Source organism: Chelonia mydas, chromosome 8, assembly GCF_015237465.2.
Source record: "Chelonia mydas isolate rCheMyd1 chromosome 8, rCheMyd1.pri.v2, whole genome shotgun sequence".
In the NCBI taxonomy this organism is placed as follows: Eukaryota; Metazoa; Chordata; order Testudines; family Cheloniidae; genus Chelonia; species Chelonia mydas.
The window spans coordinates 105,903,261-105,921,924 of record NC_057854.1 but is presented as its reverse complement, the minus strand read 5'-3'; the positions used below and the strand labels follow the sequence as shown (position 1 = coordinate 105,921,924).

General features: G+C 54.1%; 1 long non-coding RNA gene across 1 annotated transcript; it reads left to right on the top strand.

The window, feature by feature from the left end:
- The first annotated feature begins 6,380 nt into the window (after positions 1 to 6,380).
- LOC122466859 lies at positions 6,381 to 15,255 on the top strand. The gene is made up of 3 exons (XR_006292753.1): positions 6,381 to 6,660; positions 7,228 to 7,231; positions 15,245 to 15,255. It is a non-coding gene; the product is annotated as an uncharacterized LOC122466859 (long non-coding RNA).
- The last annotated feature ends 3,409 nt before the right edge of the window (positions 15,256 to 18,664 follow it).

Here is an 18,664-nt window from a genome sequence, read left to right as displayed (position 1 = left end):
CCCCCTGACCCCCCCGCGCACCGCCCTGACCTCCCCACGCACCCCCCTGACCCCCCGTGCACCCCCTCACCTCCCCGCGCACCGCCCTCACCTCCCCGCGCACCCCCCGACCTCCCCGCGCACCCCCCGACCTCCCCGCGCACCCCTCCGCGCACCCCCCGACCTCCCCGCGCACCCCCCAACCTCCCCGCGCACCGCCCCGACCCCCCCGTGCACTACGTCTGACCCCCCCGCGCACCGCCCTCACCTCCCCGAGCACCCCCTGACCCCCCGCGCACCGCCCTGACCTCCCCGCGCACCGCCCTGACCTCCCCGCGCACCGCCCTGACCTCCCCGCGCACTACGTCTGACCCCCCGTGCACCGCCCTGACCTCCCCGCGCACCGGCCCTGACCCCCCCGCGCACTGCCCTCACCTCCCCACGCACCGCCCCGACCTCCCCGCGCACCCCCCTGACCCCCCCCGCGCACTACGTCTGACCCCCCCGCGCACCCCCCGACCCCCCCGCGCACCACCCTGACCTCCCCGGCACCCCCCTGACCTCCCCGCGCACCGCCCCGACCCCCCCGTGCACCACCCCGACCTCTCCGCGCACCCCCCTGTTGCTGGCACCCAGTGCCGAGAGGCTGAACAACAGCTTGAGTTGGTCCGTTACCCGGTGTGCTACACCCAATAATCACAACGGGGTGGAGAAGCAGAAAAGTTTATTTGAAGCTTCAAATAGGTACAGGGAGATTTGAATCTCAAATCCTGTACACAGAGCAGGAAGTTACACAGGCTTTTATACATCCTTTTTCCCAGCATACTTATCCAATAGCAAGCTGCCCCAAGTATCCATATAGCCAGCCAATCCAGTTCCCAGCTAGTTCCCTGATTCTCTGTATCATTTGTTAAACTATACATAAAGCTGCTTTATTCAGCATTGTTCTTCCATATCTGCCCTGTGTGGCCTTGCTTAGTTTCAGGCAGTCTGACTCTGCAGCGTATTGTTGCAGATTCTCAGCAGAACTGCTGCGAGTGCCTCCAGGCGGGGGGGCCAAGGACACTTGGGCCTAGTACGCAGAGCTGCTGCGAGTGCCTCCAGGCGGGAGGGGGGGCCAAGGACACCTGGGCCTAGTGCGAGGGGGCTTCATTGACACTCGTGGTCTTCCATCCCCTCGAGTTACCTAGTGGCCATGCCCCAGTGTTCCCAACAACTTCCCCCTTTGAGAACACTCAACAGCCTTGGCTCTGAGTTTTCTCACTTGGGCTACTTATTTTTTTACAATAGGACTTTGCATAAGCACTTTGTGATAGCCCTGAAGAGAATGACTTATTAACTTTTGCAAAAGGGCCCTAAAACATGATACTGCACAGCATAATACCAGTAATACAAGCAATACAGGAAAGAAAATTTTCAATAGCAGGCTAAATAAACCACCAAGCCAAGACAACAAACCCCAGCCTGAAAACAAGGTTTGCAACCAATTGTTTTCTGGGGCAGTATAGGCAACCTGTGCTCCGGCTCAGGCATGGGCCTCAGCCTGTACCACCTTTTTATAGATTTTATAACTGCTATTATTTACATATACATAACATTGGGGCCCGACGAGGGCACAAACCCCTCCTTGGGATGCCAAGAGATAGTCCAAAGCCAGTCTGTTTTGGAGGGAAAACGTCCTGAGCTGCTGTACCTCTTTATTTAATGTTTTTACTGCTGACCCTAAATCACTAACCGAGTTCTTTAACTTTAAGGCAACTTTTTTAAGTACCATTTGCAGCCTTACAGTATAGCAGCCTATGCATGCCATGGCTGGTCCGGAAACCAGTGGCGCTATTTCCAGTACAGAGCACCCTACAAGCTTTTTGGTTGTGAGGGGATTTTTCATATTGCCCTTTAATGCCGTAGTCAGTCGCCGCAGGGTCTTTTCTCGTGACTCTACAGAAGTGTCTCGGGCATTTCTAATCTTTCCTTTGGGCAGTGTGGCAGTTATGGAAAGATGAGGAACTCCATGAGGTATATAACAGCTACCTGTCCAGTTGGCTGGCAGCACCTTGTAAGCCTTTTGGCCACATACAAAATAGTGACCCTGTAGGGCCCAGTAAGGACTGTTTCTTAAGGGGATTTCTGGGATATTTAAGGCTGCTTTTTCAAACAGTTTATATGCCCCTAGGGGGGCATCCCATCCTCCTGATTGGGTACAAGTGGGGGCGTTTCTAATTGTGCCGTTCAAATTACACTTGCCATAGGGACCACTACAAACCCACCATTGGCTTGCTACATTGGAGATATTAACTGGACGGCAAGTTATATTTCCAAACCCCTTTTTTGTGGTAAGATTATTTGTAAGAGTTTTCCTAAAAGGGGAGGAACCATTACACCCACACTGTTGGCCTGTTGTTCTTTATCCAATACCCATCAGCCCACTGTGTAATAACACAGGAGCTTTTTCCCACAGGACGCCCATAGTGATCAGATTGGTTTCGGGTAAAACATAACACTCCCTTAGTGAGTACTGCAACGGAATACTCCTGGTCCTGATAGGTGGCCTGCTGTAAAGAGGTCTTATTTTAGAACGGCGAGTCCGTTCTTTTCTGCTCTTTGTTGGTGACTAATTCTGCTAGGGTCAAGGGAAGCATGTCAAGGGGCATTTCCGTTTTGGGGACAGGGGAGTTGGAGCACATACCCAACAATCAGTCTGATTTGTTAAAGTAGCAACATGGTGCGCAAGCGAAACAAAGGGGTTATGCTCCCGATATGCACAGTTTGGAAATACCAATACAGAGAATAACAATGTTACCCAATTAATTATTACCAGAGTCTTCCCAACCCAGGGCTTCCAGTACCTGGGTGGGCCCATTTTAGCATTAAGGTGCCCGCTATTTGTGTCTTTTAAACAGTAGCTTTAGCCCGAGATCGTCACTAGATGAGGAGTCAGCAGGTTGGACGGTCCACTGTTCTGCTGACGAGGGGGCGGGTACTGCCTTCAGAGGAGAGTGATGGATCCAGTTCTTGTGTCCCTCGATCTTTGCCGCTGTATGGGAGACCAGCAGGACGGTATAGGGTCCTTTCCACTTTTCCTGGAGAGGCTCGTCTTTCCAGGTGCGAACAAGCACAGAGTCACCGGGCTGTAAGGAGTGGACGGGAGTGTCCAAGGGGAGAGGCTGGGAATCCTTGGTATACCTGTGAAGAGACAAGAGAACAGCAGACAGGGAACACATATACTGTGACAAAAAAACATTACCCAACTCCCATTCCCCTGACAGAACCGGGTGCCATTCATAGGCCATGCCCTTCCAAACATAATTTCAAAGGGACTGAGCCCTAATCTACCCTTTGGGAGAACGCGGATACGGAGTAGGACGAGGGGCAAAGCATCAGGCCATCGCAGTGAGGCTTCTTGACACACTTTTGAGAGATGCCATTTGAGGGTCTGATTGGTACGCTCCACTACCCCACTGGCTTGTGGTCTCCAGGGCGTATGGAGTTTCCAGGGGATCTGTAAGGCATGTGAGATGCTTTGAATGATTTTTGACGTGAAGTGTGTCCCGTTGTCAGATTCCATCCACGGGGGAGTCCAAAGCGAGGAATGATCTCCTTAACAAACTTGAGGGCCACTGTTTTGGCAGTGCAGTTACGGCATGGGAAGGCTTCTGGCCATTTGCTGAACTGATCCACTATAACAAGGAGATATTTGAACCCTTGGGTCCAGGGAAACTCAGTAAAGTCTATTTGCCACACTCGTCCGGGGCCCGGAGTGGGTTCTAGGGCAGCTGGTGGCACAGGATGTCCCGGTCGGGGGTTATTCTTTTGGCAGACTAAGCAGTCCGCTTGTACCTGGGCAGCCAGGGGTCAGAGTCCGGAAGTGATAAGGTATTTTCCCATTAGTTGGATAAGTGCTTCCCTGCCAGCATCAGTGGTTTGATGTAGTTTTTGCAGCACTGGCTGGATTAGGCCCTTTGGTAAGAGGACCTTCCCTTCTATGGAGCCATCCCTCCTTTTCCCGGAGCCGAATTTGTCAGTTAGCTGTCTCTCCTCCCCAGAGTACTGGGGGGTTGGAAGCTCCCCTACTGATCGGATAAGGGCAGCATATGGGCGTTCTTAGTCTGAGGGGATGGCAGGGTGGCAGCATGCTTAGCCTCTCTATCTGCCCGGGCGTTACCTCTGGCCACATTTTGATCCTCCCTTTGATGGGCTTTACAGTGTACCACCGCCACTTCCGAGGGAAGTTGTACGGCTTCTAGGAGCCGGAGGATTTGGGGCCTGTACTTGACTGGGGAGCCTTGGGCTGTCAGCATTCCCCTTTGCTTCCACAGGCCAGCATGAGCATGCAGCACCCCAAAAGCATACTTTGAATCAGTAAAAATGTTGACCCGCTTTCCTTTTGACAGTTCAAGTGCACGGGTCAGGGCTACTAGTTCGGCCAGCTGGGCAGAGGTCCCAGCAGGCAAACCTTCAGCTTTCACGGTGTCATGAAGGGACATAACAACAACATAACCCGCCCTCCTTTGCCCATCTATTACAGTACTGCTATCATCAGTGTACCACTCATAATCTGCATTTGGGAGGGGTACATCCTTTAAATCCGGACGGCTGGAGTACTGGGCATCTATGATCTCTAAACAGTCATGTTTCTGTTCCTCTGTTTCTGGCAAGAGAGTGGCTGGGTTAAGGGAGGGGCAAGACTATAAGGTGACTTCAGAGTTCTCTAACAGCTTAGCCTGATACCGAGCAATCCAAGCCTGGGTGAGCCAAAGCCCTCCCTTTGCATCCAATACGGCTCGGACCATATGGGGAGTATAGATTTGCATAACCCCTCCCAATGTTAGCTTCTCCGCTTCCTCAAGCACTAGGGCAGTAGCTGCGACTGCCCGTAAACGTGCCGGCCAACCCTTTGCAACCTGATCCAGTTGCTTAGAAAAATAAGCCATGGGACGTCTCCATGCTCCTAACAGCTGTGTGAGCACTCCTAGGGCCACCCCCCTTCATTCATGTACATACAACTGAAACAGAGAGATCCAGCAGGCCCAGAGCCGGGGCTTCCATCAATTTTCTTTTCAGGATTTTAAATGCCCTGTCAGCCTCTGGGGTCCAACAGAAGGGGTCATGATCTGCTTTTTTTACACAGTCGTACAGGGGTTTAGCCCACAGTCCAAACTCTGGGATTCATATCCTGCAAAAGCCTGCCATACCCAGAAATGCCCTGAGCCGCTTACGGTTACTTGGGGTAGGAACTTGACAGATAGCTTCCTTTCTTTCGCTTGAAAGCTGACGCTCCCCTTGCCGTATGTGAAACCCGAGGTACCGTACCTCTGGGAGGGCAATTTGAGCCTTACTTTGTGCTACCCAATATCCCCGGAGTCCAATAAAATTCAGGAGGCTCATGGTGGCTTTAAGGCAGGGGGTTTGGCCCACAGTGGCAATTAACAAATTATCTACATACTGCAGAAGGAGGGCCTTCTCATTATCCCACTTTTTTAGGTCCCTGGCCAGAGCCTGGCCAAAGAGGATGGGGGAACCCTGGGCCAACATTGTCCAGCAAAGTTGCTTTTTAACCCTTTTTCGGTCCTCCCACTCGAAGGAGAAAATCTCCTGTGACGGGGTGGCAACTGGGATGGTAAAGAAAGCATCTTTCAGATCAAGGACTGAAAAATGGGTATACTGTCCCCCTATAGAAGCCAATAAGGTATACGGGTTAGGGACAAGAGGGTGCAGAGTCTTAACCCGTTCATTGACTGCTCTTAGGTCCTGTACCAGCCGATATGTGCCATCAGGCTTCTGTACGGATAGAATGGGAGTGTTCCAGGCTGACTGACATTCCCGGAGAATACCATACATTAGGAATCGATCTATAGTTTCCTGTAAACCTTCTCTGGCTTTCCTCTTGATTGGATACTGTTTTACTTGCACTGGGCCTTTCCCTGGTATGAGCTGAATAGTAATGGGGGTCTGGTGGGTGGCATTTCCTGGAATTCCTGATGCCCACACGAGGGGGTACACCTCGTCTTCCCACGGGCTCCATTCTGGGGCTTGCATAGCTGAGGGCTCAACTGCAAGGGTCATGATCCATGCATTTTCAGGGGGTAAGGTAAGGGTTATTTCATTCTCAGTAAAATGCAGGGTGGCACCGAGGCGACAAAGTAGATCCCGTCCCAGCAGAGGTGTTGGACACTCAGGGAGGTATACCAGCTTGTGGGATATAGTCCTGTTTCCCAAAGCGCATTCCACTGGGGCATACACTGGGCACTTGGTGTCCCTGCCTGTGGCTTCCACCACAGTAAGGGAATCTGCTATTGGCAACTGAAGAGGCTGATTTACGGCAGTTCGGGCCGCTTCAGAGTTCACTAAAAAATCTATTTCTGAGCTTCCCACCCGCATCTTTACTCGGGGTTCCGGGGGTAGGGTGGTCCATCTCCCCTGACACCCCTATTTCTGCTCCGCCATCGCCATCATAGGGGAACCCCCCTTTTCTTTTCTCTTTGGGCACTCATTTTTCCAGTGTCCCTCCTGTCAACACAGGGCACACTGGTTGAGACCCAGTCGTCTTTCCTGCGGGCCCGGACGGTCGCGTCCACGGCCCCTTCCTCCCCGGCCACTTTTCTTAGTGCCGGCCTGTACCGCTGTTACCATCACTCTCACTTGCTTTTTCTCCTTCTCTGTCTCTCTCAGACTATAAGCTCGGTTTGCAGTCTCTAAGATTTGTGCCATGGTCATGCCCATTAAATCCTCCTTTTTTTTGTAACTTTCTCTTAATATCAGGGGCTGCTCTGCATGTAAAAATTTCCTTAATAATTGACTCAGTTGCCTCATCATCGGGGTCTGCATTAGTGTTCTGTAGAATGGTGTCCCGAATACGCTGTAGAAAGGCCCCTGGGCTTTCTTTTAAATCCTGCATTACGTCATATGGCTTTGCCCAATTATTATGTCGGACAGCCGAGTGACGGAGTCCATGCAAAAGCAACTCCTTATAGGAGGTAAGGCGGGTCATATCCCTTTCATCATTTGGATCCCACCTGGGGTCTGCTCGGGGGACTTACAAGGTGTGGGTGTAGGGGCCGAAGGGGACACCGGCTCTGCCATTACAGTGGGGGTGGGGGTCTGGGGACTAACATTAGCTGCTACCGAACCAGTCGGAGTCAGATTACAGTGCTGTAAAATATCTGGTCGAGTACATAAAGTCAGAAACAAATGCGCATACATATGTTCATTCCATTTACCCATTCACTGACAAAACAAAACTAATTGGAGGATCGTGTTGTAATTAATTGACCCTCCTGGTGGCCACCACTCCTGGTCCTCTAGTTGCTATTGAGGCCAGTCAACTGTACAGAATCGTTTTAATTGGCTCTTAGTCATTGGATCCGCACCAAATACCTTCCAGTTTGCTAGAATGCATTCTAGGGGCGTACACCGTGCCCTAACCCCTGAGCTCTGTCCCTGTCCCATACCTACAGGGTAACTCTGGGCGTCCCCAGGTTCCAACAGAGCATACAATCCGGATTTCAAAAGGTTCCTACCTTATCCAAGGGACCGGTTCTTCACCGTGGCCTGCAGCTGCTCCTCCCCCATGTGTAAGGGACCGGTTCTTCACCGCCGTCCACAACTGCTTTTCCACTATATGAGTGCGTTGCACCGTTGTGCCCTCCGGGGTCGATCAAATCGCGTCTCCTCCGAGGCCCCGGTGAACTCACAGGTGCGCACTGGGCGTCGGTTCTCGCCGCAATCCTCGACCTCCAGGAGGGGTCCGGGCAAGGCTAAATTGCAGCCTCTGGCCCACCCAGGGACGCCAAAAGCTGTTGCCGGCACCCAGTGCCAAGAGGCTGAACAACAGCTTGAGTTGGTCCGTTACCCGGTGTGCTACACCCAATAATCACAATGGAGTGGAGAAGCAGAAAAGTTTATTTGAAGCTTCAAATAGGTACAGGGAGATTTGAATCTCAAATCCTGTACACAGAGCAGGAAGTTACACAGGCTTTTATACATCCTTTTTCCCAGCATACTTATCCAATAGCAAGCTGCCCCAAGTATCCATATAGCCAGCCAATCCAGTTCCCAGCTAGTTCCCTGGTTCTCTGTGTCATTTCTTAAACCATACATAAAGCTGCTTTATTCAGCATTGTTCTTCCATATCTGCCCTGTTTGGCCTTGTTTCGTTTCAGGCAGTCTGACTCTGCAGCGTATTGTTGCAGATTCTCAGCAGAACTGCTGTGTGTGCCTCCAGGCGGGGGGGCCAAGGACACTTGGGCCTAGTACACAGAGCTGCTGCGAGTGCCTCCAGGCGGGAGGGGGGGCCGAGGACACCTGGGCCTAGTGCGAGGGGGCTTCATCGACACTCGTGGTCTTCCATCCCCTCGAGTTACCTAGTGGCCATGCCCCAGTGTCCCCAACACCCCTGACCCCCCCGCGCACCCCCCCGACCCCCCCGCGCACCGCCCCTACCTCCCCGTGCACCGCCCCTACCTCCCCGTGCACCGCCCCTACCTCCCCGCGCACCCCCCGATCTCCCCGCGCACCCCCCGATCTCCCCGCGCACTACGTCTGACCTCCCCGCGCACCGCCCCGACCCCCCCGCGCACCCCCCGATCTCCCCGCGCACTACGTCTGATCCCCCGCGCACCGCCCCTACCTCCCCGTGCACCGCCCCTACCTCCCCGTGCACCGCCCTGACCTCCCCGCGCACCCCCCGATCTCCCCGCGCACCCCCCGATCTCCCCGCGCACCCCCCGATCTCCCCGCGCACTACGTCTGACCTCCCCGCGCACCGCCCCTACCTCCCCGTGCACCGCCCCTACCTCCCCGCGCACCCCCCGATCTCCCCGCGCACTACGTCTGATCCCCCGCGCACCGCCCCTACCTCCCCGTGCACCGCCCCTACCTCCCCGTGCACCGCCCTGACCTCCCTGCTCACTACGTCTGACCTCCCCGTGCACCGCCCCGACCCCCCCGCGCACCCCCCGATCTCCCCGCGCACTACGTCTGATCCCCCGCGCACCGCCCCTACCTCCCCGTGCACCGCCCTGACCTCCCCGCGCACCCCCCGACCCCCCCGCGCACCCCCCGATCTCCCCGCGCACCCCCCGATCTCCCCGCGCACTACGTCTGACCTCCCCGCGCACCGCCCCTACCTCCCCGTGCACCGCCCTGACCTCCCCGCGCACCCCCCGACCCCCCCGCGCACCCCCCGATCTCCCCGCGCACTACGTCTGACCTCCCCGCGCACCGCCCCTACCTCCCCGTGCACCGCCCCTACCTCCCCGTGCACCGCCCTGACCTCCCCGCGCACTACGTCTGATCCCCCGCGCACCGCCCCTACCTCCCCGTGCACCGCCCTGACCTCCCCGTGCACCGCCCTGACCTCCCTGCTCACTACGTCTGACCTCCCCGTGCACTGCCCTGACCTCCCCGCTCACTATGGCTGACCTAATGGGACAGCTGCATCCCTACCCCTTGGCTGGGCTTATGGCTCATTAGGTCGGTTCTTGCTCTTGTCACTTATTGAGCCAGCGCCTGCAGCCTGCTGGGCAGTTTACAGAGTGAGCCGCGGCCTAGCCCCTGCCTGCAGGGCTCGCAGGCTCTTTTCCGCAGGCGTTGGGGGTTCTAAGGCATCACCCTTGTCTCTACCTTTGCAGGACACAGCGCTGAGAGCTGGCTGTCAGCTCCAGCCAGGCTGTGCTCCCTGCACCCAGAGCCCCACCGTCGGTCTCTGCAGCCCCCTCCCCTCCAGATCCCTGCACAACACCCACAGCTGCCCCACCCGCACCTGCTGCTGCTCTGCTGATTTCTCTCTCTGCATGAGCTCAGCTGTGCCGATATCTGACTGAAGAGCCGGATCCTGTGGATGCTGCGCACTCTCCAGGCATAGCAATGAGGGCAAAGCATGTTCTGCACCATGCAGAATTGGTCCTGTCACAAACCAACCCATCCGGGATGTCCTGTGTGCAGTCGGGCCCGCCCCACTGGCCTGCCTTGCTGATGCCCCCTGGGGTTCGCGCTTGGCACACAGCCCCGCAGCAGAGGGGTGATGCACAGCGAACATTTGTTTTGACATGATAAAATAATCTGTGCTGATGATTAAATACCACCAGCCTCCGGTTAGAGTTTATTGATACCAGTGTGACTGGCTCATGTATCGAACTCCACGCATGCCCTGACAACTCTCCATTTAATACCGGCATTCTCCGATCTGATCACTCCCACTGACCAGTCAGAAAAGGGCCACAGGCGTGAGGGTTAGCCCCATTCCAGCTTGGCTCATTTCATTCTGCCAGTCTACACTACCTGCAGTCTCACTCGGATGCGGTACTTTTCACTTCCTGCCCTGAACAGTTGTGCGATGGTGTTACGTGGCTTTCACCAACCCCCCCTCTCACTCTGAGGTGCATGTGCAGGGCTTGGGCTGTGGGTTGCTTTCGGATGAACGGTTTTATGGAAGTGTCGGTGTAGCGAGCTGGCGTGGGCTGACAGGGAGGAGCCACTCCCCGCGCTCTGGTGGGTGGAGCCAGGCCAGGCATCCCCCCATGCTGGAAGCGGGGTGGGGGGGATAAAGGCGGGGGCCTCCAGTTCACCTGGGAGGGAGTCAGGGAAGGAGTTGGATGCTGCTGTGGGTCCCTGAGCTGTACTATCCCTGCCCCCAGCGGGATACCCCGAGGAGCTGCTGGCGTCTGAGGACCCCAAGGAACCTGGAGGCCCGTGAGTGATGAAGCCCTATGAACCGGTGCAGGTAGGATATAGCCTAGGGACATCAGACAGTCTGGTTGGTTGCCAGAGTCTAGGTCAGCGTGTTTCAGTGGGAACCCCTCTGACCCACGGACGGGATTTGCGGCCACTATCGGGGCCCTGGGCTGGGACCTGGTGGAGTGCAGTGAGTCCAGGTCCTCCTACCCCCTGCTGCCAGCCCCATTCCTGGGGTGGCTGCCTGCCCATGTTAGGCCAGATGGCCTGCATTTGTCTGCAGCCTGGAGAGCTGGGCTATAGACCGCTACAGGAGAACCTCAGAGGCATGGACGCTTTGGGAAGGGAGGTTGTTCTGTAACCCTGAAATGTTCATAACTCTGAACAAAGCACAAGCTGAGCTCCAGGTCCAGCAGCTGACGCTCCAGGCCAGGCTTCAGCAGCAGCTGAGCCCTGCTCAGCCCTGGCATGAGTTTGCAACCTTGTCCCCTCCTGTGGGGGTGTGGGGGTGAAAATAGTGAGTCCCCTTCCTGGGGGAGGGGGGTAAAAACAACGGAGCAGACCCCAGTGCTGCTCCTGCTCCGCTGGGTCTGGCTGCCTTGGGCTGGTGGCCCCGGCATCTTCCTGTAAGTGGCTGCCCCGTGGATGGGAATGCGGGTGGGGTGGGGACAGGCAGCCCAGACTTGCCTACCTTTAAGATGCAATACAGGCATGGGACAGTATTAGTGTGACAAGTTTCAGAGTAACAGCCGTGTTAGTCTGTATTCGCAAAAAGAAAAGGAGTACTTGTGGCACCTTAGAGACTAACCAATTTATTTGAGCATGAGCTTTCGTGAGCTACAGCTCGCTTCATCGGATGCAGTATTAGTGTGGTGTGTTTTGGTTGGTGGTTTTTGTCTCTGCTGCTGCCTGATTGGTTACGTCTGGTTTCACGTGGCATCCGGTTGACCAGTCAGTCCATAACTCTGGTGTTCGCGTCTTTGGGATTCTGCTGTATTGTTCTGTCCTGCCCAGAGGCCTGGGGCCTGGCTGCCGGCCCATCCCGGCCAGGGGGCTGGGCTAAAGGCAGCCAATTGCCCTGTCCCAAGGGGCCAGAGCCCTCGCTTTTTACTGACTTACCGTGCTAACCCTCTGTTGATCAGCTCTCAGCTGCTAGGGGCTGTCTGCCTAAGGGTTAATATTTGTGTGTCTCTCCTTCGGGCTGCGTTTCACATGTGGCTCTCCGGCTGCAAGAGTGTAGCTTTGTCTGGTGGTGGAGGAACCTGCACAGCACTGTGTGTTCCAGCATTTTTGTTCCATGATTGTGTAATGAATGACCCTGTTGCAAACGCAGGCATCAGGGGGCTGAATGACGTTGCTGTGGGAACCTTCTCTCCAAAGTCCCGGAGTGTTCTGAGAGAACTTCAGCAAGGTGGCAAAGTAGCCACCAGACCAGGGAATTGGATGACATCATGTATTTAGATTTTCAAAAAGCCTTTGTCCAAGTCCCTCACAAGAGACTGTTAAAGAAACTAAGAGGCCATGGGCGAAAGGTATGATAGTGCCACAGATCACAGTCTGCCAAAGGGACAGGAAACAGGAGGAATAGATGATCAGTTTTCAGCCTGGCAGAAGGCTGACATGAGGCTGTAGACTAGGACCAATGTTGTTTAATATATTGTTACCCCCTCAGTGGTTAGCCAATGTTTGGGGCTTTTGGGGTGGTTTCTATGAGGAGGAGCTATTGATGATGTAATCTGGTATTTCTTTGATGCAATCCTGTTTATACATGTGAGCAGAGTCAGGATGAGCTCCACCCTGACCTCTGGTGATGAGGTGTGGAAAGTTGTGGAAAAGAACTTCAGGGGCTGATCTCATTTGCATAGGCACACCCACCCCGCCTAGAATGAGGCCATAGCTGCCCAAATGGTCACTTTGGCTGCTGTGGGATCCCCAGTGTCTCTGTTACTGGGGCAGGAAGAATAAATGGTTATTACCCTGATTATGGGAATCAAGGACAGTGGAACTGTACTTGGCCTTTTGTTATGATGGAGGGACTCGCCATCAACTAAGTAGCACTCGCTAGGCAAGGGACATGGGTTCCAAAACTCTGTGAATTGAGAGAGAGGCTGGAGACAGGTATTAGTACCTGGTGGTGTGGGCCCCTTTGTGAGGGCCTGAAACATCAATTGCACCTCTGTCTCTCCCCACCATGGAATGTCAGAGCTAATTTTGGGTCTATTAAGAGTCTAGCTATAGGTACTGTGCTGAATTCGCTTTGGCCTTATGGGGCACCAGCACTAAGTAAGGCTCCCACTACTACAAGCTGAAATCACTAAAGAGCTAAAATCACTGAGCACTGTGGCAAGTAGTGCGGAGCCTGAAGATCTAGAGTGCGGTGGAGCGTTCGTGGATGGGCTGGTGGAGAAGTTCACAGGAAGGTGGGAGCTGCTTGTGTGACGTGGAGTAGAGCGGCTTGTGGAGTGGATCAGAGTGAAGCCCTGCGGAGCAGTCAGCTTCAGGTCACATAAGGTGCCCCTTACCTCTTCCCCCCCCCAGCACATTTTTACCCAAACTGGGGAGTAACACTCTGCAGATGAGCTTTTGAATTCTGGGGCTGGACTTTTGGAGTTGTTGGACCTTTTTGGACTTCGGGTGATTTTTGGATTGCTGGACTCAAGAGACGTTTGGGTTGTGGGACTCAAGAACCCGAGAGAAAGGACATGGCCCAATTTGCTGGGGTGGGTCTTTGCTCATGGTTTGGTCAATGAACCCTAGTTGTGGTGGTTTCCCAATTTAATGCTGATGTCGTTTACCTCATGTTATTAAAGAGTCTCTGCTACACCGAGACTCTGTGCTTGCGAGAGGGGAAGTATTGCCTCTTTGAGGCGCCCAGGGGTTTGTGTAAGATTTTCCCAGGTCACTGGGTGGGGGCTCGAGCCAGTTTTGATTTGCTTTGATGAGAGGGAACCCCTGTGTACTGAACCCGGCCCTTGCTGCTATCAACTCGGCTTGGCAGAAAGGTTACATACACAAAGAATATCCATAAATTCTGATTTCCCCTGAACACAGCAGGCTAAACAGGAGACAATTTCCTTCCTTACAATTCCAAGCCTCTTTCCAGTCAGCACTCTGCCCAAAAAGTTCTCTCTCTGCGCTCTCTCTCTCTCTCAGGTCCAGGCTACATGTACATTTTTTGCTGTCCTTGGCTTTCTGCTTCTTTCTCTGGCTGCTTCGACTCACACAGATACCCACACAGCTGCAATGAAATCCGCCTCCGGCCCTTGTGTTTGCATCCAGTCTAGTCTTTGGGCTCTAGTTTCACCTCCCACCAAACAAAGAGTCATTTAGTTGTTCCCTGATTTACTTGAATGGAAGGCAGCTAGCATGCCCAGTGGGGTTTGTGACTGCTCACAGATCAAAGACACAGTGCGGGGAGCCACCCAGCTACAAGCGGAACCACATTAATTAACAACCTGGAAAACAGGCTGAGCAAGTGGCTAAATTTGCCAATGACATAAAATAATTTAGTAAACGCTGAAAGGAACTTCAAAAGAACCAAATTCAGACGGGTGAACAGGTAACACGCTGGCAGCCAGGAATCGGTGTTGAGAAATGCAGCGTCTTATAACGTGAGAACAAGGGGATAATTAAATTGAAAGATAGCAAAACTAATCTGTAATAAATGGAAGCCAGGGGACATTGCTAGTCCTCACTATACGTATTCTAGATAAGAATCGGAAGCTAGGCATTATAGAAAATTGACAAAATAAGCAAAAGGCCACAAGGTGAAATCCATACCCAGCGGAGTTCAGGAAGTATGTGTAACCCTTCTGCCAGGTGGAGCAAGCAGCAACCAGGGCCAGGTTCCATATCTAGGGGTTCCTTTCCATTGATGCAACACAGAACCAGCTTGAGTCCCCACCCAGTAACCTGGGAAAATTACATACCGCCCCAGGCGCCTCTGAGAGGCAATACTTCCCCTCTCGCAAGCACAGAGTCTGAGCGTAGAAAATAAATTTTTAATAAGAGGAGGGCAATAACTCTGAGTTAATTTGGGGAAAACCCTGCAAACAGGGTTCATAAACATAAACCATGAGTAAAAACCCACCCCCAAGTAAGTTGGGCAGTGCCCTTTTCCCCTCAGGTTCTTAAGTCCAGCAACCCAAATGTTCCTTTCACTTGCCCGTCCCTTCTCTGCACTCCTTCAGGACCGTTGCTGTCCTTGGTCAGTGCAGACCCAGAGCTCAAAGATGCATATGCAGAGTCCACCTCCCACCCTGGTTGGGAGGACAAAGAGGCATCTTACTCCTCTGGCCACTTGCTGGCCACCTGCTCACTGCTCTCGCCGGGCCCCTCCACCAGCTGCCCTGCTGGCCGCTCATCGCACCTCTCTGCCACCTCCCTGCTGGTCACTCATTCACCAGCTGACTGTCAGTCACTGTCTGCCTCTCTGCTGTGACCTCTGCACATCATTCTCTCAGTGATTTCAGCTCTCTTGCAGGCTGGATAGAAACTCACTCCTACCACAACTGATTTCAGCTCTGATTGAGCAACTAAAATAACAAAAGAGACTCCTAGTGAAGCCTATTTAGCTCTATTCTTTGAACAGTAGGGAAGAACACATTAAGCCAGTCTAGAGAGAATCCCTGGAGGAGTTGTACAGCCTCCTGACCAGAACTCCTATCCCCACCCCTCTTACTTTCACACGGCTCTGGCATTTGAGCCCCTGGCTGAACCAGGCTCTTTCAACTGAGGGTGCCCCCCTCATTTGGGAGAGGTTAAGCAAGTCCTGCATTCCTGTATTCCTACAATAATTACAACATTGGTAATCATTCAGTACTAAGGTCATTTGTACCTGTCAAGGATGATTCTCCACTCTGGCACTTCTAGTGCAGAAGGTGGGGACCCACAAGGGTTCTAAAAATTAATACTGGTCACTCCAGGGTTGTATTAAACTCCCAAGGTTACAACTTCTCTCTGACCTTGGATGGGTAGATGCTGCCACCACCCAAATGCAAAACCCCTTGGAACCCAGGAAGGCACACTTGGGAATTCCTTCCTGTGGGGTACTCTCAAGCCCTTTCACCCCCCTCCAAGGAGGAGCTCAGAAAGGAGAACAAAGAAATCAGCTGTTGCCACCAGCTAGGTGCACAAATCTCTTAAGATACAAATCCAAATCCTGTTCTTAAAGGTAAATTTTATTTAAAACAAAAGAAAGAAAATACATCTGAAAACTCAGGCTATTGCTAGATTTTTAAAAGAGCAATTCCAAAAATTAAGCACCCAAAATAGTTTTCTGGGGGTTCAGTGTAAAGGTTACAAGCAACAGAAGCATCTGGGGTTAACACAGAGGAATCCACAAGCCATAAGAAATAAACCTAATCATGTCTTTCTACACATTTTCTGATCTACTTACATATCTGGGTTTCCATATAAGAAATTTCTAGGTATGAATCTGATTATTTTCATACCTGGCCTTTAGCTTCTCACAGCATAACTGCTGCCCTGTTCCCCTCGTCCCGGAGAACAACAACAGCCCCACAAAGCAGGAGTCTTGTTTCAATTTTTAAAAGTTCTAGCCATCCCATTGGCTCTTCTGGTCAGGTGCCAGTGCCGGAGGGGCCTCAGGGCTAGGACAGGGGGTTGGGGTGCGGGAGGGGGTGCGGACTCCAGCTGGGGGTGCAGGCTCTGCCGTGAGGCTGGGGATGAAAGGTTTGGGGTGCAAGAGGGGGCTCAAGGCCAGGGTATGGGCTCTGGGAGGGAGTTCCTGGCCAAAGGGAGCTGTGGAGCCAGCGCTCGGGGAAGGGGCAGCACACGGAGGAGCCTTCCTGGCTGCCCCTGGACCTAGGAGCCAGAAGGACATGCCAGCTGCTTCCCAGGAGCCGCAGAGAGATGGGTAGGGAACCTGCCAGCCCCACTGTCTGGACTTTTAATGGCCCGGTCAGCACCAGGGTCTCTTTTCGACCGGGCATTCTGTCAAAAACTGGACACCTGGCAACCCTAGCATCCATATTGGCAATTTTCCCATTTCCATCCAGCAAGGTCATGGGTCTGTTCCTCATCACAGGGTGGGACTGGCCCTTTAAGAGCCCCAGATGGGCTACAAGAGAAGGCACCTGGTCCCTTGGGGCACAGCAGCCAGGAGATCAGACCTGGGGCTCTCCCTCCCTGGGAATAGAGACAGACCAGGTGAGCTGGGGCAGCAGGAAGTCCCCTGGGAGGAGAGGGCCTGGGAACCTACTAGGGGAGGGTTTCCCGGACACAGCCTGTTTTGAGCCCCCGGCCTCTGTCCCGCCAGATTTGTCAAATAACAGGCAAGGTCCTGGACTTTGGCGGAGCAGATGCTGCAGCTGAGAAAGTGCCCCGATTGGTCTGCGTCCTGATTGGTTTCTCCCCTGTATCCATATCTGATTGGTCCCTCACAGCTGCCGGATCCCACCCACCCAACCAGGCCCCAGCTCCCAGCCCTGGGGAGGGTGGTCCCACAGGGAGGTGTTGACAGATGGGCTGGCACTGGGTCTGTGCCAGCCACAATGACAGGGTGCAACACTGCCCCCCTGTCCAGTGAGTATCCTCACAGCAGGTACCCCTCCAGCACTCCCCAATACCCCCCAGTACATGCACGCCCCCAACTGTACCCCCAGTACACACGCACCCCTCCAGCACACCCTCAATACCCCCCAGTACACACGCACCCCTCCAGCACTCCCCAATACCCCCCAGTACATGCACGCCCCCAACTGTACCCCCAGTACACACGCACCCCTCCAGCACCCCCAACTGTACCCCTCCTCCAGCTTCCCCCTCCAAGAAGTGTCCTCTTTTGGGGAACCTGAAGCATGGTAACCCTATGCTAGGGGAAAAGAGTCTCTGGGGAGAGCCCTGGAAGGTCACACTCAGAGCAGGGGCGAATCCTGCAGCAGACATCGTCGTTGAGACACACAATCCCCTGGGAACTGTAGCTGTGGGTGGGCGGAGGAGCTGCGCTCGTGGAGCTTTCGCCTGTGTCTGAAAACTAAAACGGTCTAGAAATGGGGCTGGGTGTGGCAGTGAGTCGCTCCTGGGCTGGTCTCAAGCCAGCACCTTTCCTTCCTCCTAATGTATTAAACGTGTGGAAGCAGGGTCTGCCTGAATGCTTCCCTGACAGCTAGCTGGGAGGGGAAGAGACTCTGGGTGTGTTTGCTCCTGCTCTGTTTACATATTCATCATACAGCTGTGTCAAAGGATCAGCTTTGGCTGGTGTTGGGTACGGTGACAAATGAAGCGCGGGTTGGGGGAGCTCCCTTTTATGGGCAGCCAGCCAGCCAGTTAGATATAAAGTCCCTCTTGGTGGCTGTTCTCTGCTTGTTTTACCTGTAAAGGGTTAAAAAGAAGCCTCCTTGCATAGGTAAAAGAAAGGGAATGGGCAGGGATCGTGCCTTTACATTACTGCGACATAAAGCAGGGAATAACCACTGCTAGGAGAAGCCGAAGAAATGCAGACAAGCAGCCACCTGCTGCTGATTCCCACTGAGGCCTCCCCGTGGTGAGAGGTGCAAGGCTAAGGCTCTCCACATCACAGCCAGCAAGGGAGGCTGTGATGGGGAGAGCTGGCGATTGGGGTGCATGAAACACTGGTCCTGGGAGGAGAGATCCAGGAGGGCTGGGGACAGAGCGACAGACAGGGGCCCTGTCTACTGCCGTGTCCTCATATCAGAGACCTTTTCCTCAGACTCTTGGAACCATCAGAGATGCTTTATCAGGGAGCGGAGGAAACGCTGTGCCCGGCCCCAGGGAAAGGAGAGGGACAGCCCTGGGCTCTGGAGCCGCCTGCTGCCACCTCCGAATGGGCCCAGAGATCCGCCCCCCAGCACAGCACGCAGCACTGGCCTGGGCAGGCCGCGCCCTCGACACAGAGAGCAGGACTCTGACCCCGCGGCTCTGACCGCGCTATGCTTCGGCCAGTTTGCCGTGAACTGACGCAGTCTCTGTGCAGCTCTGGTATCCTTGTGGGTGTGAATGTATGTGCTGGAGCTGGATTAAGGCACAGGCC